The sequence below is a fragment of the Chiloscyllium punctatum genome, chromosome 23, assembly GCF_047496795.1.
Source record: "Chiloscyllium punctatum isolate Juve2018m chromosome 23, sChiPun1.3, whole genome shotgun sequence".
NCBI classification, from domain to species: Eukaryota; Metazoa; Chordata; class Chondrichthyes; order Orectolobiformes; family Hemiscylliidae; genus Chiloscyllium; species Chiloscyllium punctatum.
The window spans coordinates 52,930,100-52,954,966 of NC_092761.1; the positions used below are offsets into that span (position 1 = coordinate 52,930,100).

Sequence of the window (24,867 nt, forward strand, 5' to 3'; positions counted from 1 at the left end):
TTGAGTAATGCCATCTTTCACATTCACCTGAGAGGGCAAGTTGGGGCCTGGTTTGACATCTCACTTCGAGAAAGCACTTTCAACAGTACAACACGTCTTCATGGTGTGCAGTCATTACTCGACTGCATTCTGAAAAGCAAGTAGTAGATGTCAAACTGTTTTGATATTGTATTCAGTATGTGAAAAGGGATGCCAAATTGATGTGGGTTCCATCTTTGGATGTTTGTAACAAATTTAAGGATGAAGTAATGGTTTGAAACATTGTGACTTTTTTTGTCAAAATGAATTGGACAGTATTCTGTTGTGGAGTACCATTTGAGACAAAATTAACCTGTACATAACCTGCTCTTTCTGGTTCACTTGATCCAGGTTATTCCCTGGTAGATTGCTTCAGTTTACAGTACTGTGAAGCTATGCAAGCAAATGTCATGTGGAAATGCTTAAATCAGAGTGGGAATGTTTATGAAAGCAGCAATAGGCTTGATGTCTGAGTGTGCCAGGATGTAATTGTCCATCCATGTCTTGCTGTAAGATGCCGCAGTTATGTTTGATGTGCCTGTTCAGATGCACATAGGAAGTAAGTTGCCTTGTTGCTCAGCAACCGGGAAAATGAGTTGGTGGTGCAGTGCAGTGCTTGTGTTCTAATTACAGTGTACTACTCTCGTACAATTCGAGGCTTTTTTTTCCCCTCTGTGCTGACATGGTTCTAGATGAAGGTGATTTCAGGAAGTTGGTGATGAGAAGTGTTCATTAGATTGTATACTGTGAATGTTAAACATTCATTATTCATTTGTTTGCATGTATTGAAATGTGGCCAGTGAATCTGAGGAAACTAAATGCTGCTCCGCAGTTGAATTGAGGGATGTATCATTGACTTGAAGGTCTGGTGGACACAAGCTACCTCTTTTAATCCGTTCAGGAATGAGTTTGCTATTCTTTTCATGTATATCTTAAGATTTTATTAATCGTTAAATGGTTTTGTCATGTAACTGAACATGTCTATGATGGACAGTGAGTATTTAAGGAGATCTTGCTGAATTTCACACCATGTTGACGAGTTTGCAATCTGCTGTTAGAAAAATGTGCAGAAGTAAATTTCATTTTCTAGTTTAAAGTCTGAGGTGGGCCTGTGATGTATGAGATGTTAGTATTAATTCTTGTTGATGTTGTGAGGTATAAATCAGTTCTTGATTATTTCATTTTCCTAAAAAGAAACATTGATCATTTTCTAAAATACATTGATCATTTAATTGGGCAAGTTAAAAATGGAAACTATATCCTTGGCAAATCGCAGAAATTAAATAATATAATTGTAAATTCTTGGATAATCCCTCATTAATAAATCACTTTGAAGTGTGGATTTAACTATTTTGTGACGCAGTTTGAAGACCAATGCTTGAACATGCATGATTTTGCTGTAGTTGGTCATTGACATGATATTGGATAAATAATGGAAATAATGCAGAGATTCCATCTATTGACCTTGCTGAAAGAAAATATAGTAGTAATTACAGGTTTTTAATACTGTTGTACATCTGGGAAACTGGCAAATATGAAGGGATTTATAATGTGAAGCCAAGATGAAACTACATTCGAGATTTTGTGGCGTAAATCATAAACTATAGTATCAGAACATTTGATTCTAACTAAACAGTTAAAAGCTTTAAAAATTGGCTATTAGGTATAAAATTGCACTTACCTGATGTAGTTTGTGAGAGAAACCACTTTCATCTGTCTTTTTCTAAAAAGAAATCACTTGAAGCAATAGAGTGAATATACAGAGCACCTTTCAACATTAATGCACAGAACAGGTTTCACATTTTATGTATAAACCTTTGCTATTCTTCACACATGGTTCTGTTGACTCTTTCAGAAACTGGGGTGCTGTGCATTTCTTGCAGTTCCTGCTTATACTTCAGAATTATAATACATGTTTTTATTTGTGCCTCTCTTTGAGGATGCCCTTTGGTTTGCAGAATATCATGCAAAAATAATAAAGAAGGGAGGGGAAGCCCTCTTGTTGAAAAATTCTGTATTGATGAATGATGATAGCAGCCCTTTGTGGTGATGGTAACGTGCCCAATAGAAAGATAATGCTGGGTATATTGCCTCACAATTCATAAATTATTGAAACCTATAATTCATTTAGGAGAAGATCTGTTGTTTATTCATGATTGGGTTCAGACAGAGGTCAACTAAGCCAAATGTTCCTTTCATGATGTTTCCTATTATCTGATGAAATGCACTTAAGCACAATACCCTCTCCTCATCCATCAGCTAGCTGTGGAAAGCAGGACTGATCATAGTATCCCATCTACATGTCTGAGACCTTGCTGCCAGTAGTTTTGAACTGAGGGTCGTCCATGATTGAAGTTTTTGGAGGAAATATGTGCTGGTTCTGCCCCTCCGACCTCATCTCTCCTCACAACGTCCTCTCCATTCCTCTCACTGTCTGCCTCCCTCCTGCTTGTTGCCTTCTTCCTTCTGGCCCGTTCCCTCCTTACCACAGCAATAGCTGGGAAAGGAAAGTGGGGGGAGTGAGAACGGTGACGAATGAAACGATCTGAGAGGAAACTGCAAACAGGAGAGTGGATAGATAGTGCCAAGGAGGTGGTAGTAGATGGAGTTCTTAAGTGGCCTTCTTAACTAAATAGCGGTAAGAAAGGATTTTTGATTCAAGGTAGTTTATAGGATTTTATTGTTTTTTAAAAAAAGTAGTCCTGGATTGTAACCTGTCCTTTTTGTGTTGTTTCTTGTACAAAAGTGAGTTTTGTTTTGTACTTTTATTTTAAAAATCTGGTAATGATTATTTTAATGGGAGGTCCTCAGTAATAGATGTGTAAAAATTTTAATAATGTTTAAACTACAGTTATGGTAGTTTTTTTTCAATAAGTACTGCATTTTGCATATTGTATTTAGTATTGTGTGACTTTCCCTCCAATTAATTAATTCCAGGATGTTTGTCTCTTTCCATCTGTCATTAATATCAGTTGTGGATTTACAGAGTAATTCACAAGAATATCAGGGGCAGGGGGATTTGCTAGAACTGTTCGGGAGGATTTAAACTAGTGAGGTGGGGGGTGGGACCCAGGGAGATAGTGAGGAAAGAGATCTATCTTAGACAGATACAGTTGAGAACAGAAGTGAGTCAAACAGTCAAGACAGGCAGGGACAAGGTAGGACTAATAAAATAAACTGCATTTATTTCAATGCAAAGGGCCTAACAGGGAAGGCAGATGAACTCAGGGCATGGTTAGGAACATGGGACTGGGATATCATAGCAATGACAGAAACATGGCTCAAGGATGGGCAGGACTGGCAGCTTAATATTCCAGGACACAAATGCTACAGGAAGGATAGAAAGGGAGGCAAGAGAGGAGGAGGGGTGGCATTTTTGATAAGGGATAACATTACAGCTATGCTGAGGGAAGATATTCCCGGAAATATATCCAGGGAAGTTATTTGAGTGGAACTGAGAAATAAGAAAGGGGTGATAACCTTATTGGGATTGTATTATAGACCCCCCAATAGTCAGAGGGAAATTGAGAAACAAACTTGCAAGGGGATTTCAGCTATCTGCAAGAAAAATAGGGTGGTTATGGTCGGGGATTTTAACTTTCCAAACATAGACTGGGACTGCCATAATGTTAAGGGTTTAGATGGCAAGGAATATAAGTGTGTACAAGATGGTTTGCTGATTTAGTGTGTCGATGTACTTAGTAGCGAAGGTGCAAAACTTGACTTACTCTTGGGAAATAAGGAAGGGCAGGTGACTGAGGTGTCAGTGGGGGAGCACAGTGAGGTCAGCAACCATAATTCTATTAGATTTAAAATAATGATGGAAAAGGATGGACCACATCTAAAAGTTGAAGTTGTAAATTAGAGAAAGGCCAATTTAGACGGTATTAGGCAAGAACTTTCGAAAGCTGGTTGGGGGCAGATGTTTGCAGGTAAAGGGACTGCTGGAAAATGGGGAGCCTTCAGACATGAGATAACGAGAATCCAGAGAAAGAATATTCCTGTTAGGGTTAAAGGAAAGGCTGGTAGGTATAGGAAATGCTGGATGATTAAAGAAATTGAGGGTTTGGTTAAGAAAAAGAAGGAAGCATATGTAAGGTATAGACAGGGTAGATCGATTGAATCCTTAGAAGAGTATAAAGGAAGTAGGAGTATACTTGAGGGAAATCAGGAGGGCAAAAAGGGGACATGAGATAACTTTGGCAAATAGAATTAAGGAGAATCCGAAGAGTTTTTACAAATACATTAAGGACAAAAGGGTAACTAGGGAGAGAATAGGGCCCCTCAGAGATCAGCAAGGTGACCTTTGTGTGGAGCCGTGGAAAATGGGTGAGATACTAAATGAGTATTTTACATCAGTATTTACGATGGAAAAGGATATGGAAGATATAGACTGTCAGGAAATAGATGGTGACGTCTTGCATAAAAGTTGTTAAATCCCCAGGACCTGATCAAGTGTACCCTAGAACTCTCTGGGAAGCTAGGGAAGTGATTGCTGAGCTTCTTGCTGAGATATTTGTATCATTGATCGTCACAGGTGAGGTGCAGAAATACTGGAGGTTGGTTAACATGGTGCCACTGTTTAAGAAGGGTGGTAAGGACAAGCCAGGGAACTATAGACCAGTGAGCCTGACAGTGGTGGTGGGCAAGTTGTTGGAGGGAATCCTGAGGGACAGGATGTACATGTATTTGGAAAGGCAAGGACTGATTAGGGATAGTCAACATGGCTCTGTGCTGGGAAATCATGTTTCACAAGCTTGATTGAGTTTTTTGAGGAAGTAACAAAGAGGATATTAGGGCAGAGCGGTAAATGTAATCGTTATGGACTTCAGTAAAGCATTCGACAAGGTTCCCCATGGGAGACTGATTAGCAAGGTTAGATCTCATGGAATACAGGGAGAACTAGCAATTTGGATACAGAACTAGCTCAAAGTTAGAAGACAGAGTGTGATGGTGGAAGGTATTTTTTCACACTGGAGGCCTGTGACCAGTGGAGTGCTACAAAGATCGGTGCTGCGTCCTCTACTTTTTGTTATTTACATAAATGATTTGGATGAGAGCATAAGAGGTACAGTTAGTAAGTTTGCAGATTACACCAAAATTGGAGATGTAGTGGACAGCAAAGAGGGTTACCTCTGATTACAACAGGATCTGGACCAGATGGGCTAATGGGCTGAGAAGTGGCAGATGGAGTTTAATTCAGATAAATGCGAGATGCTGCATTTTGGGAAAGCAAATCTTAGCAGGACTTATACACTTAATGGTAAGATCCTAGGGAGTTTTGCTGAACAAAGAGACCTTGGAGTGCAGGTTCATAGCTCCTTGAAAGTAGAGTTGCAGGTAGATAGGATAGTGAAGAAGGCGTTTGGTATGCTTTCCTTTGTTGGTCAGAGTATTGAGTACAGGAGTTGGGAGGTCATGTACAGGACATTGGTTAGGCCACTGTTGGAATATTGCATGCAATTCTGGTCTCCTTCCTACTGGAAGGATGTTGTGAAACTTGAAAGGGTTCTGAAAAGATTTACAAGGATGTTGCCAGGGCTGAAGGATCTGAGCTACAGGGAGAGGCTGAAGAGGCTGGGGCTGTTTTCCCTGGAGCGTCGGAGGCTGAGGGGTGACCTTAGAGGTTTACAAAATTGAGGGGCATGGATAGGGTAAAAAGACAAAATCTTTTCCCTGGGGTGGGGGAGTCCAGAACTAGAGGGCATAGGTTTAGGGTGAGGGGGAAAGATATAAGAGACCTAAGGGGCAACGTTTTCACACAGAGGGTGGTATATGTCTGGAATGAGCTGCCAGAGGAAGTGGTGGAGGCTGGTACAATTGCAACATTTAAGAGGCATTTGGATGAATAGGAATAGGAAGGGTTTGGAGGGATATAGGCTGGGTGCTGGCAGGTGGGACTAGATTGGGTTGGGATATCTGGTCAGCATGGACAGGTTGGATCGAAGGGTCTGTTCCCATGCTGTACATCTTTATGACTCGATAGTATCAGTTTAAATCATTTTATATGTTGTATGACAGGGCAGTGCTGGTTCTTGTGAATTGGCATAATACCTGCAAAACAAAAAGTTTTGACAGAACATTTTTTCTCAACAACAATCGATTTGTTTACTCATTCAACAAGCTTTCGTGAAGTTTAGATTGCAAGTCAGAACACTGTATGACAGTGGCCATTGCAGCTGGAATCAATTCGACAAGATCTAGCGACGAGTGAGAAAGGTGACAGCCTAAAACTGTCACCCCGTTTCCCCCTCAGTTGAAGCAAAATGCTCAGAGACACAGAACTTTTACCTACTTCATCTTTATTCTGGGCCCTGGAGAGAGGGAGAATGATCGAAATTTTCGAATTGCTATACAGGTTTGTCAGTTACTGAAAAACTGTTTCTCTCTGCACATGTATTGCCAGAGCTGCTGAGTATTTTCACCATTTTTTGTTTCTGGCTCTGAAGCAACTCCAACTTTTTTTTTGGAGAGTGAACTCCAGATAGACCTGATGTATATCTTTAAGTTGATGAAAATATAAGTAAACCAGTGATTCAGCCTAGAGTGGAAGAGTAGTGGAAATAGATTAATAATGAAGTGGCAAAGCATACCTCTTGAGATAGAAACTCAGTTACGAACCTTCAAGCTAAGAAATGAGGAGAAAATCAGTTTTGTGGAGCACCAACACATATGAACAACAATTTTTTATGGACAAATGACAGTTCATATCTTTTCATATTCCAATAGTGAATATATATATATCCTAGCAAAACCAACACTTACTGCTGTTCCTAATTGCTCTTGAGAGGGTGGTAGTGAGCTGCCTCCTTAAAAGACTGTCATATGTAGTGTAGATATATTCACAGTAATTTTAAGAAGGGATTTCCAGCATTGTGACCCAATGACACTTAACTTTGTGTAATTTATCTTCTACTTTGGTAAAACTTGGTCATAGAGAGTGTCTAAAAGAGGTTGAAGCAGGAACAGTTGGTCAAAAGGGTTTAAGGTTTAGGTAGGGAATTTAGAGAATTTAAGGCACTGGCATTTGTAAGTTCAGCCACAGTCGAGTGACTAAAACAGGAGATGTGCAAAAAAACAAAAATTGGAGTGTAGAGCTGCAGGATCATTTGAAGGCCTGCACAAGTGTGAAGAGACTGAGGCCAGGGCCATGGGGAAATTTGAAAGCAAGGATACAAGTTTCATAGTTAAAGATTTGTTGTACGTGGGAGCTTGTGGAGGTCAGCAAGCATTTAGGTGATTGGGACTTAGTACAAGGTAAGATGTGGGCAGCAGAGTTTGAATAAGCTCAAAATTAGTTAATTCCAATCTTGAAGCATGTTAATATTTTATCTATGAAGATTATTGTTGTGAAGGTACAATCATTAAAATGCTGAACTTTAGCCAGAATACCTAAGAAATTAGCAGTTTAAAATGGTTACCTATGTTCATTTAATAGAGCCATTATTGTATCATTAAATATTTAAAAGCAAATGGGCTTGCTTAGCTGAAGGAATTGTAAATGAAGCATATTTAGTTCAACGGTCAGGTTTGAGGTTAGCCCAGAGTAAGCATGGAGATGGATGGAGCTTTGGAAGACTCTGGTTTCAATTTATTTAGGTGTTGATGAGGGGGAAAAAATTAGTTGGAACTAATATGTATTTTGCAGCTGTTAAAGTACATGGACATTGGGTGAAGTTTAACATCCATGGGAATCTTCTGACGAACAGAAAATGAAAGATTCTCTAGTGTAAAGCTGGTGGGAGAGTCTGCAATGGGCATCATATTGTCTTATCTAAAATAAAGTAATGAAGTAAATTAGTTTGGAAGTAATAATAAAGAAGCTACAGCAAGGGGCTGAGCATCTACAACGGAGAGAGCAAATGAAAGTTTACCTCTAAAAATAATTGGAGCTGAGGATAATTCTCTATTGATATGTAGCGTACTTTCCCCATAAGTACATAATTTTGATGTTTCTTAGACAATTGTTGGGGCAAGGAAGAAGTAAACCTGAATGAATAACAAATGTAGTTATGAATCATTTTATTCGGTCACTTGTGGTTTTTGTTTCTATCTTTTATTCACACTAAAGTTTGTGTTTTGTTTTGAGAGAAGTGAAATCTAATGACATTGTTCTGTTGGTTAAACGAGATGTTTAGATTTATTTTTACACATTAACAGTCCCTAATGGGATCATAACAATAAAACAATGTAGAATGCTGGTTAAAGTCCCTCCAATATAGAGTCATACGGCATGGGCAAAGACCCTTCAGTCCAACCAGTCCATGCCTAACATAATCCGAAACTAAACTAGTCCCACCTGATTGCTCCTGGCCAATATCCTTCCGTACCTTTTCCTATTCATGTATCCATCTGAATGTTTTTTTAAATGTTGTAATTGTCCCTGCATCCACCACTTTCTCAGACAGTTCATACTACCGTCTGTTTAAAACATTTGCCTCTCATGTCTTTTATTAAATCCCTCTCCTCTTATCTTCAAAATGTGTCCACCAGTCTTAAATTCCCCATCTTCGGGAAAAGGCAACTACCATGACCTCTATCTATACCTCTCGTTATCTTATAAACTTTTTTTCTTCAGGTCACCTTTCAACCACCTAAGCTCCAGTGGAATAAGTCCTAACCTATCAGCCTTTCTTCATAGCTTAGACGTTCCATACCCAGCAACATCCTGGTAAATCTCTTCTGAACCCTCTCCAGCTTCATAATATCCTTCTTAAAACTGGGCAAACAGAACTGGACACAGTGTTCTGGGAGAGGCTTCACCAGTGTCCTGTACAACCTCAACATAATGTCCCAATTTGTATACTCATAGGACTGAGCAATGAAGGCAAGCATACCAAATGCCTTTTGAATCATTCTGGTTGTATGTGACACAAACTTCAAAGAAACATGTACCTGCACCCCTAGGTCTCTCTGTTCTATAACACTATCCAAGGCCCTACCATTATTTGTATAAGCTCTACCTTTGTTTGTTGTACTAAAATGCAATACCTCACATTTTATTCAGATTGAATGCCATTTGCCATTTTTCAGCCCATTAACCCTTTTGGTTAAGATCCTTTTGTAATTTTAGAAAACCTTTTTTTTAAGATTAGATTACTTAGATTACTTACAGTGTGGAAACAGGCCCTTCGGCCCAACAAGTCCACACCGCCCCGCCAAAGCGCAACCCACCCATACCCCTACATCTACCCCTTACCTAACACTACGGGCAATTTAGCATAGCCAATTCACCTGACCTGCACATCTTTGGACTGTGGGAGGAAACCGGAGCACCCGGAGGAAACCCACGCAGACACGGGGAGAATGTGCAAAGTCCACACAGTCAGTCGCCTGAGGCGGGAATTGAACCTGGGTCTCTGGCGCTCTGAGGCAGCAGTGCTAGCCATTGTGCCACCGTGCCGCCCGCTTCTTTACTGTCTGCTATGCCACCAATTTTGGTGTCAACTGCGAACTTACTAACCATGTCTTCTATATTCTCCAAATCATTTATATAAGTGACAAACAAAAGAGGACCCAGAACAGATTCCTGTGGAACACCGCTGGTGACAGATCTCCAATCCAAAAAGCAACCGTCCACTATTATTCTGTCTTCTGCCAGTAAGCCAATTACGTGTCCAATTGGCAAGCCCACCCTGAATCTGATGTGACCTAAATTTACTAATTAGTCTACCATGTGGAACCTTGTCAAAAGCTTGATTAAAACCCAAATACATGAAGTTCTAGTTTTGTCAATGCAAATTGGCCATCATGTGATTGATGAGTTGTGGAAGCTGTTTGGATAATGCAAATGTTCTACTGAACGGGTAGAGTGCTATTCTATAGCAATCTTCTAGAGTACAATTTTCTATGGCGCGAAGTTGCAGAGGAATGCAACTGTCACATTATAGCAGAATGGCCTGGAAACAACGTCTACTGCTCTGCCATCAACCACCTTTCAGATAACTTCCTCAAAAAAAAACTCAGTCAAGTTTTTTAGAGGGCATAAGTTTAAGGTGAGAGGGGAAAGATTTTAAGAAGGACTTGAGGAGCAACTTCTTCACAGTGTGTTGCATGTATGGAATGGGCTGCCAGAGAATCTGGTTGAGGCAAGTACAATAGCAACATTTTTTAAAAAAGCATCTGGATAAGTATATGGAATAGAATGGTTTAGAGGGGTATGGACCAAATGCAGGTAATTAGAACTGGTTGAGTGGGCACCATTGTCAGCATGGACCAGTTTGGGCCAAAGGGCCTGTTTCCATGTTCCATGTTGGCTTTGTCACATTTTTGTAATGAACATGTGCAGTTCCTTGGTCTATTGCATTACATCGGAGGCACTATTTAAATACAAGTTGCTCGGCAAAATATCCCATATTGTCTTTTGCAGCAGCATCTCGGTGATAATTTATGATGAATGACCCATAAAAGGGCTGCGGTTTTTAAAGGAATCTTTCTTTTAATGAAAAAACAGACCTTTTTAAAGATTATCTCTGTCTCTCGTTAAATATTTGCAGAAAGCCATTATCAGATCAAATATATTAGGAATCTCAAAACCTAATGATCCATAACACCTGTTACAGCCTCCTTTTAACCTTTTTTGGTGACAACAAATTTCTTTGTTTTCAGCTATGTCGTGTCAGTTGAAAACTTAACTATCTCAAAATAAAGGAACCAATTACAAGGTGTTTGAGTGGAAGTAAGATGAATTTTATTCCATACTAACATAATAAACGTAAACAAACATGGATAATAAGTTTAAAAGAAAGAGTGTATCTGATAGACACTGATATAATGCCATTAGAAAAAGGAGCAGAATTAGTCCATTTGGCCCACTGAGTCTTCTCTGTCATTCAGTCATGGCTGATGTGTTTTTCAACTCCTTTGTCCTATTTTCTCCCAATAACCCTGATTCTACAAATCAAGACTCCCTTACAATTCAAGTCTATCCCTCTCTTAAAGATACTCAATGACTTGACCTCCACAGCCTTCAGTGGCAATGAATTCCATAGATTCTCCACTCTCTGGCTGACAAAATTCCTCAACTCATATCTCCTTTACTTTGGGGTCTTGGGTCCTCGTCTCTCTTACTATTGGAAAGATCATCTTGATGTTCACTTGATCCGACCTCTCAGTACTGAGAGTTTCAATGAATTCTCTCTCCATCCTTCTGAACCTCATCAAGCATAGACCCAGAGTCCTCAACTGCACTCCTCTTATGACAAACCCTTAATTCCAGGGATCATTCTTGTGAACCTCCTCTGGACTCCCTCCAATGCCAGCATTATTCTTCCTTAGATACAGTACCCAAAACTCTTCGAAGTAATGCAAATGCAGTCTGACCAGAGTGTGATACAACCTCAGTACCTTGTGCTCTTGTTCTGCCCCCCCTCAGAATGAATGCAAACATTGCGTTTTTCATCTTATCTGCGAAGTCAACTTGAATCTTAAGAGGACCCTGTAGTAGGGATCTGAGTCTGTCTTTGGTTCCGATTTCCTATGCCTTTGTAAGCTTTTCAGTTTAAAGGATCCTTGGTGTTAGATTTTAACCCAAAAAGTCAATTGGTTCACTGCTGTTGCTGAGGATACTGGTAAACGATGTTCTTGATTAATGCTTTGATTTCCCAATTTGATTTTTCATTGTTACCTCCTGAGATGCTGAGAAAAAAACAAGAGAAGGGGGCTTCAGCTTATGATTGAAATTTATTTTCCTTTTTTCAGTTGCTCAAAATACATTTCTGAACTGTGGTTTGTTTGAATATTCCCAAGTCTGACTCAACATATTTGCAAGCTAACTGGCAGGCAAGCTTTAAATCTCTAGCTGTGTGATATTGTCATTCAAGTGTGAACTAAAGCAGAAGATGGGAATTTCACGATACTGACTCAGTTGCCTAGTTTTAATGTCTTTATATAAAATGGTAATTCTAATACAGATGGGTTTGTTGCAATCTGTGGTCAGGTGTTCATGCGAGCTGTATTAAATCAGTATTTGCCCCTTTTTTGAAAATATTTTTATTTATTTGTGCGTTGTGGCTTCACTGGCTAGCCAGAATTTATTGCTTGTCCCGGATTGCCCTTGAAGGTGGTGTTGAGCTGCTGGCTTGAACTGCTGCAGTCCCTGTGCTGTAGTTTGATCCATAATGCTGTTAGGGAGAGAATTCCAGGAGTTTGGCTCAGTGACAGGAAAGGAACAGCAATATACTTCCAAATTGGGATGGTGAGCAGCTTGGAGGAGAACTTGCAGATGGGGTGAACCCATGTAGCGGCCACCCTTGTTGTTCTTGAAGTTTTAATCCATGAAAAATCTTGGGTATACAATCAGCTGATGGAAGTTACAATTTGGCAGTATCTAACATGCCAGAGAGAGTTTGCATTCATGAAGTTGTGGTCAAGAGGTATTTACAAAGTAAAGCAATCTGGAGGAGTGTGCAAACGTTGTTCTCTGCGCTCCTCCAATTTTGTGTTCAATAGAGAATCAAAGAATCCTCCCATATACAGTACTAGCATTTTTTTTAATAGATGAAATAGTGATAAGTACAGAAGTGACTGGAGAACATAAACAGTACCTCATGTATTATTCATAGACCAATGCTCTGTCACGGGGGATTAGTTGTTCAACATTGACTTCTGCCTTATATGGCTGTGAATGAGTTACTGCCTATGGTCCCTACGGAACTTGTTCTGTTTATGGAAACTACCATTCTAGTGTGAATTCAAGAGTAAATGTTGGGAAAAGTCTGGGTGGAAAGCTGTGGACTGTGAGCTTGATATCCTGTTGTACACTCCAGTCTGGCGACAAATTGAGTTTGTGCCAGATATGTGCGATTGGAAACATTATTCCTTTTAAGTTTCCTCTATGAAACTTATGCATTCAAACTTCTTAACAAAAAAGGATGTAAGTACTCCACACAGTTAATTATTTCACCAATGGATCTCAAATGAAAATAATCATACAGTGGGCAGCACGGTGGCACAGTGGTTATCACTGGATTAGTGGTGCTGGAAGAGCACAGCAGTTCAGGCATCATCCAAGGAGTAGTGAAATCGATGTTTCGGGCAAAAGCCCTTCATCAGGAATAAAGGCAGAGAGCCTGAGGCGTGGGGAGAAAGTAGCATAGAGTACAATAGGTGAGTGGGGGAGGGGATGAAGGTGATAGATCAGGGAAGAAAGGGTGGCGTGGATAGGTGGAAAAGGAGATAGGCAGGTAGGACAAGTCCGGACAAGTCAAGGAGACAGTGATGAGCTGAAAGTTTGGAACTAGGGTGAGGTGGGGGAAGGGGAAATGAGGAAACTGTTGAAGTCCACATTGATGCCCTGGGCTTGAAGTGTTCCGAGGCGGAAGATGAGGCGTTCTTCCTCCAGGCGTCTGGTGGTGAGGGAGGGGCGGTGAAGGAGGCCCAGGACCTCCGTGTCCTTGGCAGAGTGGGAGGGGGAGTTGAAATGTTGGGCCACGGGGCTGTGTGATTGATTGGTGCGGGTGTCCCGGAGATGTTCCCTAAAGCGCTGTGCTAGTAGGCGCCCAGTCCCCCCAATATAGAGGAGTGTGCATCGGAAGCAATGGATACAATAAATGATATTAGTGGATGTGCAGGTAAAACTTTGGATGTGGAAGGCTCCTTTAGGGCCTTGGATAGAGGTGAGGGAGGATGTGTAGACGCAGATTTTACAGTTCCTGTGGTGGGAGGGGAAGGTGCCAGGATGGGAGGGTGGTTATAGGGGGGTGTGGACCTGACCAGGTAGTCACGGAGGGAATGGTCTTTGTGGAAGGCGGAAAGGGGTGGGGAGGGAATTATATCCCTGGTGGTTGGGGTCTTTTTGGAGGTGGCGGAAATGTTGCCAGATGATTTGGTTTATGCAAAGGCTGGTAGGGTGGAAGGTGAGCACCAGGGTCGTTCTGTCTTTGTTACAGTTGGAGGGGTGGGGTCTGAGGGCGGAGGTGCGGGATGTGGACGAGATGCATTGGAGGGCATCTTTAACCACGTGGGAAGGGAAGTTGCGGTCTCTAAAGAAGGAGGCCATCTGGCGTGTTCTGTGGTGGAACTAGTCCTCCTGGGAACAGATACGGCAGAGGCAGGGGAATTGGGAATACGGGATGGCATTTTTGCAAGAGGTAGGGTGGGAAAAGGTGTAATCCAGGTAGCTGTGGGAATCGGTGGGTTTGTAAAAAAATGGCAGTGTCAAGTCGGTTGTCACTAATGGAGATGGAGAGGTCCAGGAAGGGGAAGGAGATGTCAGAGATGGTCCAGATAAATTTAAGGTCAGGGTGGAATGTGTTGGTGAAGTTGATGAATTGCTCAACCTCCCCGCGGGAGCACGAGGTGGCGCCAATGCAGTCATCAATGTAGCAGAGGAAGCGGTGGGGAGTGGTGCCGGTGTAATTACGGAAGATCAACTGTTCTACATAGCGAATAAAGAGACAGGAATAGCTGGGGCCCATACGTGTGTCCATGGCTACCCCTTTGGTCTGGAGCAAGTGGGAGGATTCAAAGGAGAAATTAAGGGTGAGGACCAGTTCGGCCAAACGAATGAGTGTGTCGGTGGAAGGGTACTGTTGGGGACGTCTGGCGAGGAAAAAATGGAGGGCTTGGAGGCCCTGGTCATGGCGGATGGAGGTGTAGAAGGATTAGATATCCATGGTGAAGATGAGGCATTGGGGTCAGGGAAATGGACGTCTTGGAGGAGGTGGAGGGCGTGGGTGGTGTCTCGAATGTACGTGGGGGGTTCCTGGACTAGGGGGGAAGCCAGTGTCGAGGTAGGTAGAGATGAGTTCAGTGGGGCAGGAGCATGCTGAGACGATGGGTCGGCCAGGGTGGTCAGGCTTGTTTGGTCTTGGGAAGGAGGTAGAACCGGGCAGTGCGGGGTTCCCGGACTATGAGGTTGGAAGCTGTGGGTGGGAGATCTCCTGAGGTGATGAGGTTCTGTATGGTCTGGGAGATGATGGTTTGGTGATGGGGGGTGTGGTCATGGTCGAGGGGGCGGTAGGAAGAGGTGTCCTTGAGTTGGCATTTGGCTTCAGCGGTGTAGAGGTCAGTGCGCCAGACAACCACTGCGCCCCCTTTTTCCACTGGCTTGATGGTGAGGTTGGGATTGGAGCCGAGGGATTGGAGGGCTGTGCGTTGTGAGGGTGAGAGGTTGGAGTGGGGGAGGGGGGTAGACAGTTGAGGCGGTTAATGTCCCGGCGGCAGTTGGAAATGAAGAGGTTGAAGGCAGGTAATCGGCCAGCGCGTGGTGTCCAGGTGGATGCAGTGTGTTGGAGGTGGGCGAAGGGGTCCTTGGAAGGTGAGCGGGAATCCTGATTGTGAAAGTAAGTTCGGAGGCGGAGGCGACAGAAGAATTGTTAGACGTCACGGCGTGTATTAAATTCATTGATGCGTGGACGGAGGGGGATGAAGGTGAGTCCTTTGCTGAGCACTGATCGTTCGTCCTCAGTGAGGGGTAGGTCTGGAGGGATGGTGAAAACATGGCAGGGCTGGGAGCTGGGATCTGGTGTGGGTGTGGAGCTGGGAGTGGGGGCGGAACCTGTAACTGTGGTGCTGGGGGAATGGGTGTGGAGTCATGAGCAGGGGTAGTGTTCCCCTCTGGCTTCTGGGGGATGGGGGTAGTGTCAGTGGGGTCTGTGGGGGGCGTGTCAGCAGAATGCCGGTGAGTGGTGCTGGTGGGGGCAGAAGTGGTGGAGACCACGGCAATAGGGGTGGCGGAAGTCACTGAGTGTGTGGCATCAGCGATGATGTGAGGGGCGGAAGTGGTTATGGGAGTGGCCAGTGGTTAGCACTGCTGCCTCACAGCATCAGAGACCCGGGTTCATTTTTTCCTGCCTCAGCCAACTCTCTGTGTGGAGTTTGCACATTCTCCCCGTGTCTGCGTGGGTTTCCTCCATGTGCTCCGGTTTCCTTCCACAATCCAAAAATGTGCAGGTTAGGTGAATTGGCCATGGTAAATTGCCCGTAGTGTTAGGTGAAGGGGTAAATGTAGGGGAATGGGTCTGGGTGGGTGGCACCTCGGCAGGTCGGTGTGGATTTGTTGGGCTGAAGGGCCTGTTTCCATACTGTAAGTAATCTAATCTATGTCAACTGGCAATAGAATGTTGGAAAAAATTGTTTGGCTTTCCTCCGACAACAGCTGTACCTAATACATAACTGCATTCTTTTCAATGTTGGATAGTTTTTGCCTTAAACCTTTAGATCCTATTGAAACCATATTGCAAATGGAATTGGAGGCAATTAAAAAGCTATACATATAGGAAGGCAAAGCTGAACAAGGATATATTTGGATAGTCAGTCCCTCAAGCCTGTTCAGCCAACAGTTAAATGACTGGTCTATAATTCAACTCTTGTTAACTTGGCTGTTTCTCCTATCCTTTAACTTCTTGAGCAATATGAAGACTATGTTTCACAATAACTTCTTGTCAATGAAGCTATTCAGATTTCTTGATGAGAGATGCTATTTAAGTGCAAGTGTTTATAAACCTGTCTCGTGAGCTAATCCTTCACAGACAAGGGATGGAAATATCACTCATTTAATAGAATAAGCTGTGATTAGCTCTAAAATAAGGCTTGATGGTGTTACTCTTTATATAAATAGATGTTTACCTGTGATCCCTGTGTTCTTTTGCATCTTCTACCATCCACATTGGGCCCAGCTGACTGATGTTTGTCTTGAATTTGAATTTTTACCTGGTTGTCTGCAGTATTCCAAATTTGCAGAGTGATGACTGGTAAAAGCTGTTCTGTGATTTCTTCAAAAATACTACATTGATCTACAACCACCAGCGACACAACAGTTTGTAATATAAGGCCTGGAAAGCACAAGCACTGAAGAAATACTGAACAGTTGAGAAGCGACTTTGGGCTTCAAGGCTTCTGGCTAAAGGCAGTTCACGTTTGGATCCTACAGCTCTCAGATGTGAAGGTTTTGGTGTTTTTTTTTCTACTTCCAAAGTAGACATGTCACACGAAAATGTCTAGGTTTGGAAGAAGGTGCTGATGTGTTAAATTCGGGATCATAATCTCAGTTTAAGGTCACCCATAGTTTGGCCTGGAATGAAATAGATGTAGGTGCTGGTGAAAACTGAGCAGGATGGCTGCTATTTGATTATGGACAGGCAGCTGGAAAATACAACATCTGAACCCCAGGCCATTGAGATACAGTCTGTGATGAAATGAATCACCCTCGGCATTTATGTGGCACATTTCATTTCAGAGAATGCTGTATGAAATCTATTAATCATAATAGGATTTACAGAGTTGTCCTTTAAACATTGTCCTGTGCTGGCAATGTGCTGTGCCAGATTGCTGTCTGATCTCACTGCCAGCCTTTCTGTTTATCTCTCTCTCCTCTTTCTCTGTGATTCATAGATTAGCTTAGTTGCCTATTATTTAAGAATGTTGGGAAGTTTCTTTGAAGCTTTTTTTTTACTGCTGCTCGGAGGTTTGTTTGGTGTTTGAATGTAAAGCCTTAAATATCTGTAGCGAGCAGAATGCTGTTGAGGAATATTTTGTGTGGGTCTTGGCAACAATAATCGGGGGGCAAGGATTCCCTGCAGCTTTCAATATCAGAATAAAAGTGATTTATTTTGTAACTTCATCCAATGTACCTTTTACAGCTAGAAAATAATGTAAAGTTTGCATTTACAGGATATTCTTTTGATAGTTATGTGTTGAGTATTAACTCTTGCCTTCAATGCCTGTTTACCCTTTTTTTCCATCTGACTGTGTTTGGCCTTTGGAAGTTGTGTACATACCTTGTTACTGTTTAATAACTGCCCACAATAGGTATATTCTGGGCCATTCCATTATTGAGTGTATTTAAGATAGATAAGTTCTTGATTGGTAGGGGGATCAAGGGTTACAGGGAGAAGGCAGGAGAATGGGGTTGAGAAACCTGCCTGCCATGATTGAAAGGCACAGCGAACTTGATGGGCCAAAGGGCCTAATTTTACTCCTGTGCTTTGGTCTTTTGGTCATTTAGTTTTACGTAAGGTTTCCTTTTTCATAAGATACAATACTGTTTACACAAAACTTACCTTTATGTTGCAGCTTCCACAATCTATGGATTCTCAGGGTGATCCAGTACTATTAGTGTAATTGCTGGTGATAACCAATTTGAGCATAGGGTGTTGCATGAACAAAATGTGATTAATGTATACTTCGATTAATTAAGGGGTAAGTATGAGCCTGGCTATTACCAGCTCTGGGAAGGATATTATTAAATTGGAGAAGGTTTGGAGAAGATTTACCAGAATGTTGGCAATATTGGAGGATTGAAGTGATAATGAGAGATTGGATAGGCTGGGACTTTTCTCCCTGGAGCATAGGAGGCTGACCGGTGTTCTTATAGAGGTTTATAAAATGAGGGGCACAGTTAAGATGAATAGCAATTGTTTTTTCCCTTGGGTGAGGGAGTTCAAAACTGGGGGAATGCGTTTTTAAGGTGAGAGGAGAAAGGTTTAAAAGGGACCTGAGGGGCAATATTTTCGCACACTGGGCAGTGCATATGTGGAATGAGCTGCCAGCGGAAGTAATAGATGCAGGTGCAGTTACAATATTTAAAAGACATTTGGATAAAGGTTTTGAGGGATATGGGCCAAACGCAGGCAAGTGGGACTAATTTAGTTTGCGAAACTTGGTCGGCATGGATTAGTTGGAGAGAAGGGTCTGTTTCTGTGCTGTATGACTCTTCTCCTTTACTGCTGTGATGTATTACTTAAGATGATGATCTTAAGTATCTGATTTAGAGCTTGAAATTATGGCCCTCTAATTGGCACCTCCCAATTGAGCCATGGGTTAAACAGCTAGTTCAACAAAACTGCTGATGTTGCAGGCTAAGTCTAATCTGTTATGCACTGGGGATACTAAGCACACCTAATAATAAATTTTGAAAAGTTATTGCATGCTGAACATGATGACAGCAATCTTGAGCAATGCTATACAGTTTCAGAAAAGTGATTATGGGAAACTGTAAAATTAGGCAAGTGCAGAGCTGGCACATTAATAGCAGATTGTCAATTTAATACTTTTAGGCTTTTAAGAGATTTATTGGAATGGCAGTATTTTGTTTCTCTGGTGTAAACTCCAGACACCATTTTCCAACTACATTTGCTGGGTTGAATTCTTCAGTTCCAGGGGGCTGAACAGTAATCATCTTTATAGTTATTATAGTATAAAATCTATTAATTTATGGGTATGTTAAATAATGGGGCAAGACATTGGACTTTTTGGGGCAATGTGGGAAATTGCACTCTGGGGCATTAATGAAGCACGATATAAATTGGATTAAAACACTGGTGCACTTGAATAAATAGAAACCAAAAGAACTGCGGATACTGTAAATCAAACAAAAACAGAAGTTGCTGGAAAAGCTCAGCACGTCTGGCAGGATCTGTGAAGAGAAATCAGAGTTAATGTTTCGGAACTGAGAAAGGGTCATCGGATTTGAAACGTTAACTGATTTCTCTTCGCAGATGCTGCCAGACCTGCTGTAGAATAAATAGAGCTCTTTTTGCTAAGACCTGAAAAATATTGTTTGTTTAGAAGCACAAAGACCAGCATTGACTTTGGAAGTGCTTTGAAATGTATTAAAATTGTAAATTGAATTAAATATATTTCTCATTGATTCAAAACACATGTAGTCATTGAGATCAGTTACTTTTTTGAATGGATGGTTATGCAAGTTGACCTTCGATCAAGATAGTTTTAATCAGTGCACAAAATCTACTTTTTAGTTTTAGAAAGGTGTTAATTAGCTAGTTGATTGAAATGCTATCCTATTAGATTCTGCTTGGGACCTTGGACTACCCCCATTCTGGTGTGCTTAATTGTGATGAGCCACATATGGAAAATCCATATCTGAACTTTGCATGAGTCCTATTTATATGTTTGTCACCTCAGATTGTTTGGTACTACAGGGGCCCCAGCCTTAGAAAAATGGGATGGAATGATTTGCACTGGGATAACGATTCCAGAAAGAAAATAGTACAGTCCTGAATGTTAGCCTCAGCTTGGTGTTGCATATTTTTCTCAGTCAGAATGTTGATTTTCAAGTTCCACTGTTGGACTTGAAACCATGATTTAATAAACTTTTAAGCATGGGGTTTTCTTCAATGAAGGGTTTTTCACAATGGAGGTGTTATCTTTCAAGTGAAATATTAAGCTCAGATCCTATCTCAGCTGGATGTACAAGATCAAGTGGCAGTACTTACAGAAGAGTAGTGATGCTCTCCATGTCCGATCTAATGCTCAAATTACCAGTATCAAAATGGGCAGTCTCATTGTTTGGGATTCTGAGGTAATTAGTTGCTGTGTCTCTGCTAGATTTGGGAAGAAATTGTTGCAGTGTATTTTGGGTTGTTTTAAGGGCACGCGTGGTTCATTATAAATGATGGTAATTCTTTCCCATACTAGAGATTAAGTTTAAGATTTCAACCCCTAATAATGCTGTCTAGAAGACATTCTAGTGTGCTGAGCAAGGAACCGGTTCAATCTTGATCTTTTCCCTGCTGATCAACTTGCTGGGCACGGTTCAAGAATACAGTTTTCTCTGTATTTTGTGAACTGATCATATTTTGTCTCTTGGCTTCATACTGTGTTGGCATGCTATTCAGCTGTGGGAGGTTTTGCAATGCAACGCATTTCTGTCCCTTCCTGATTCTATCTTCTTAAGACCATAAGACACAGGAGTGGAATCAAGGCTATTCAGCCCATCGAGTCCATCCGCCAATTAATCATGGCTGATGGGCGTTTCAATTCCATTTACCTGCACTCTCCCCGTAGCCCTTAATTCCTTGTGAGATCAAGAACGTATCAATCTCTGCCTTGAAGACGCCCAACGTCCTGGCCTCCATTGCGTTCCGTGGTAATGAATTCCACAGACCCACCACTCTGGCTGAAGAAATGTCTCCTCATTTCCATTCTAAATTGACCCCCTCTAATTTAAGGCTGTGCCCATGGGTCCTAGTCTCTCCGCCTAATGGAAACAACTTCCTCGCATCCACCCTTTCTAAGCCATGCATTATCTTGTAAGTTTCTATTAGATCTCCCCTCAACCTTCTAAACTCTAAATGAATACAAACCCAGGATCCTCAGCCGTTCATCAGATGTTAGGCCTACCATTCTGGGATCATGCGTGTGAATCTCCGCTGGACACGCTCCAGTGCCACTCTGTCCTTCCTGAGGTGTGAGGTTCAAAATTGGACACCGTATTCTAAATAGGGCCTAACCAGAGCTTTATAAAGTCTCAGAAGCACGTCGCTGCTTACATACTCCTACCCTCTTGAGATAAGTGAAAATGTTACATTTGCTTTCTTAATCACCAGACTCAACCTGCGAATCAACTTTTAGAGAATCCTGGACTAGCACTCCCAGATTTGGCTTTATGAATTTTCTCACAGTTTAAAAAATAGTCCATGCCTGTATTCTTTTTTTTCCAAAGTGCAAGACTTCGCACTTGCTCAAGTTGAATTTCATCAGCCATTTCCTGGAACCATTCTCCTAAATTGTCTAAATCTTTCCACAGCCTCCCCACCACCTCAGTACTACCTGCCTGTCCATCTAACTTCGTATCATCGGCAAACCGCCAGAATGCCCCAGTCTCTTCATCCAGATCATTAATATGTAAAGTGAACAGCTGCGGTCCCAACACTGAAACCTGCGTCACCCCACTTGTCACCAGTTGTCATTCCGAGAAAGAACCTTTTATCCCATCTCTCTGCCTTCTGTCAGACAGCCAATCCCCAATCCATGTCAGTAGCTTGCCTCGAACACCATGGGCCCTCACCTTACTCAGCAGCCTCCCGTAAGGCACCTTATCAAAGGCCTTTTGGAAGTCTAGATAGATAACATCCACTGGGTTTCTCTGGTCCAACTTACTTGTTACCTCTTCAAAGAATTCTAACAGGTTTGTCAGGCATGACCTCCCCTTACTAAATCCGTGCTGACTTGTTCTAATCCGACCCTGCACTTCCAAGAATTTAGAAATCTCATCCTCCATGGTAGATTCTAGAATTTTACCTACAACAGAGGTTAGGCTAATCTGCCTATAATTTTCCATCTTTTGTCTTGATCCTTTCTTGAACAAGGGGGTTACAATAGTGATTTTCCAATCATCTGGGAATTTCCCTGACTCCAGTGATTTTTGAAAGATCACAGTCAGCACCTCTACTATTTCCTCAGCCATCTCCCTCAGAACTCTAGGATGTCGCCCATCGGGGCCAGGAGATTTATAGATTTTTAGACCTTTTTAGCTTTTCTAGAGCTTTTTCTTTTGTAATGAATACCATACTCAATTCTGCCCCCCAGTATCCTTAATTGTTGGGATCTTACTCACGTCTTTGACTGTGAACACTGACACAAAGTACTTATTAAGTTCTTCAGCTATTTCCTTATCTCCCAGCACGAGCTTTCCTGCATCAGTTTGGAGTGGCCCAATTTCTGCTTTTGCCTCTCGTTTGTTTATTATGTATTGAAAGAAACTTTTACTATCATTTCTAATATTACTGGCTAGCTTACCTTCATATTTGATCCTCTCCTTCCTTATTTCTCTCTTTATTATCCTCTGTTTGTTTTTCTAGTCTTCCCAATCTTCTGATTTCCCAGTGCTCTTGGCAACTTTGTAGGCTCTCTCTTTTTCTGTGATACATTTCCTGACTTCCTTTGTCAGCCATGCCTGTCTAACCTCTCCCCGGACAATCTTTCTTTTCTTCGGGATAAACCCCTGTACTGTATCCTCAATTAAACCCAGAAACCCCTGCCATTGTTGCTTTACTGTCTTCCCCATTAGGCTTTGCTTCTAGTTGATTTTCATCAGTTCCTCTCATGCCCTTTTATTTAACTATAACACCATTACATCCGATTTTGCCTTCTCTCTTTCAAACTGCAGATTGAACTCTACCATATTATGATCGCTGCCTCCTAAGATCTTTTATAAAGTCTGGCCCATTACATAGAACTAAATCCAGATTAGCCTGCTCCCTTGTGGACTCCATCACAAGTTGTTCCAAAAAGCCATCCTGTAAGCATTCCATGAACTCCCTTTCTTTGCATCCACCAGCAATATTATTCACACAGTATATTTGCATATTGAAGTCTCCCAAGATCACCGTAATCTTACCTTTCTGACATGCCCTATCTATTCCCTGGTACATCTTGAGTCTCTGGTCCTGTCCACTGCTGGGAGGACTGTACATAACTCACATTGTTTTTTTTGCCTTTGTGGTTCCTTAACTGCACCCACACAGACTCCACATCATCTGACCCTATGTCATTCAGTGCCATAGATTTAATCTCATTCTTAATTAACAAGGCAACCCCACCCCCTCTGCCCATCTCCCTGTCTTTTTGATAAGTTGTAAATCCTTGGATGTTTAACTGCCAGTCCTCAAACCCTGCAACCACATCTGTGTGATGCCTACCACATCATAATCATTCATGACAATTTGCCCCTATCTCCATGCTAAAGATTCTTGTTCAACTGGCAATCGATGTTCTTTTGGAAGATTTCTGTATGTTAACTGAAGAAAATGACCTCAAATGCATGTGTCTCTCTATACTCTTAAATCTGTATATTTAGTATGAGTTTCCTAAACTTGTCTTCAGTAGCTCTGTAGGATATCTACCTCTCTGGCACTTTGCACTCTTTTCCTTCTGGAACTTTCTTCTCAGCATGTCAGGACTTTTCCCCAGCCCTGACTGTTTGGAGACTGTCAGTAATAGCACCTCTGTTGTTATGGGGCTCTGCTGTTTATGAACCTGCTTCGGTTCTTTTCTATTTATGTTCATAAAAATCAACTCATCAAATATTGTAAATGCTGATTCGCGTTGATATTGAAAATGATATACTTCCAAAAAATGTCATACCTTTACAGAACTGAAAATCAAAGTCCATCATTTGTTTATTTCAGAATGCAAGTTCCAAACAAGAACAATGTCATGACCATTCATAACATGTAAAGGATGTTTAGTGCACTTAAAAATAATTATGAAATTTTAATTAAATGCAGAAAGTGTTTGCATTTCCTGTAGGTATTTAGTATAAGTATTTACTGGTGGAATTCTTTTGTCAGACTGTGGCTACATTCCCCCTTCTTATAGAAGATTATGGGTGAATTAACAGTTGTTTCAGATTTTGCAAGGAATTGATAGGATAGGTAAAGCAAAGCATTCCTTCATTGCTCTAAGGGACAAGAGATGTAATCTGCAAAGGGGAGCCAGGCAATTCAATGGAAAAGTTAATAAGACCTTTCAAGCAAATGGAGTGTTTCACATTTCCACTGCCCTTCTAGTGGGGAAATGTTTCTTAATTTCTTTTCTGAATCTAGCCATGTTTGTAAGGTTATGCTGCTTGTCCCAGACTGTTGCATCAATAAGAAGAATGTTTCTCTCAGGAAACGCCAGCTTAAATTGTATAATGCCTCCTTATGATCTAGGCATCAATATAATGTTTTGGTAGACTTGCACTGCACTTTATCAAAGACAAGCTGCTGTGCGCAGAACTCTACACCCTGCAAGTAATTTCAGCTATGGTTTAACTAAGGCTTTGTATTAAAGCTAAAGCTGTAACAAAAAGTCCACTTTATCTTCTAGCCCTCCAGTGAAAGAAAAGAGAACATTGTATTATAGCAATTTTGTTATTAATTGGTACCTATCTCATTTTAATGTCTACATTTTAGTCTGTTTGGATTTCCACCAATCCAAGCTTTTCAATCCTAAAATAATACTTGGATCTTTCCTCTATTGGTCTAAAGTGGATGACCTCACATTTGCATTGAAATTCATCTGCCATAGTTTCGCCCACTCACTTGATTTATCAATGTTGAGAGAAAACCCTGTATGCTGACTGCAGCTAACACAGGCACATTCTGACAGTCTTCATAGCTG

The 24,867-nt window shown here is 41.6% G+C and overlaps 1 protein-coding gene across 5 annotated transcripts in view; it reads left to right on the forward strand.

Moving 5' to 3' along the window:
• arhgap32b (Rho GTPase activating protein 32b) overlaps positions 1–24,867 on the forward strand; it is a 572,293-nt gene that overhangs the window by 73,433 nt on the left and 473,993 nt on the right. The window contains exon 1 of one of the 5 annotated variants that reach the window (XM_072593006.1): positions 698–716. The exons of the other annotated variants lie outside the window; for them this stretch is intronic. The gene's annotated coding sequence lies outside the window, so the exon portion shown is untranslated. Of the gene's footprint in view, positions 1–697; positions 717–24,867 lie in introns of those variants that run through there. 5 annotated transcript variants of the gene reach the window in all.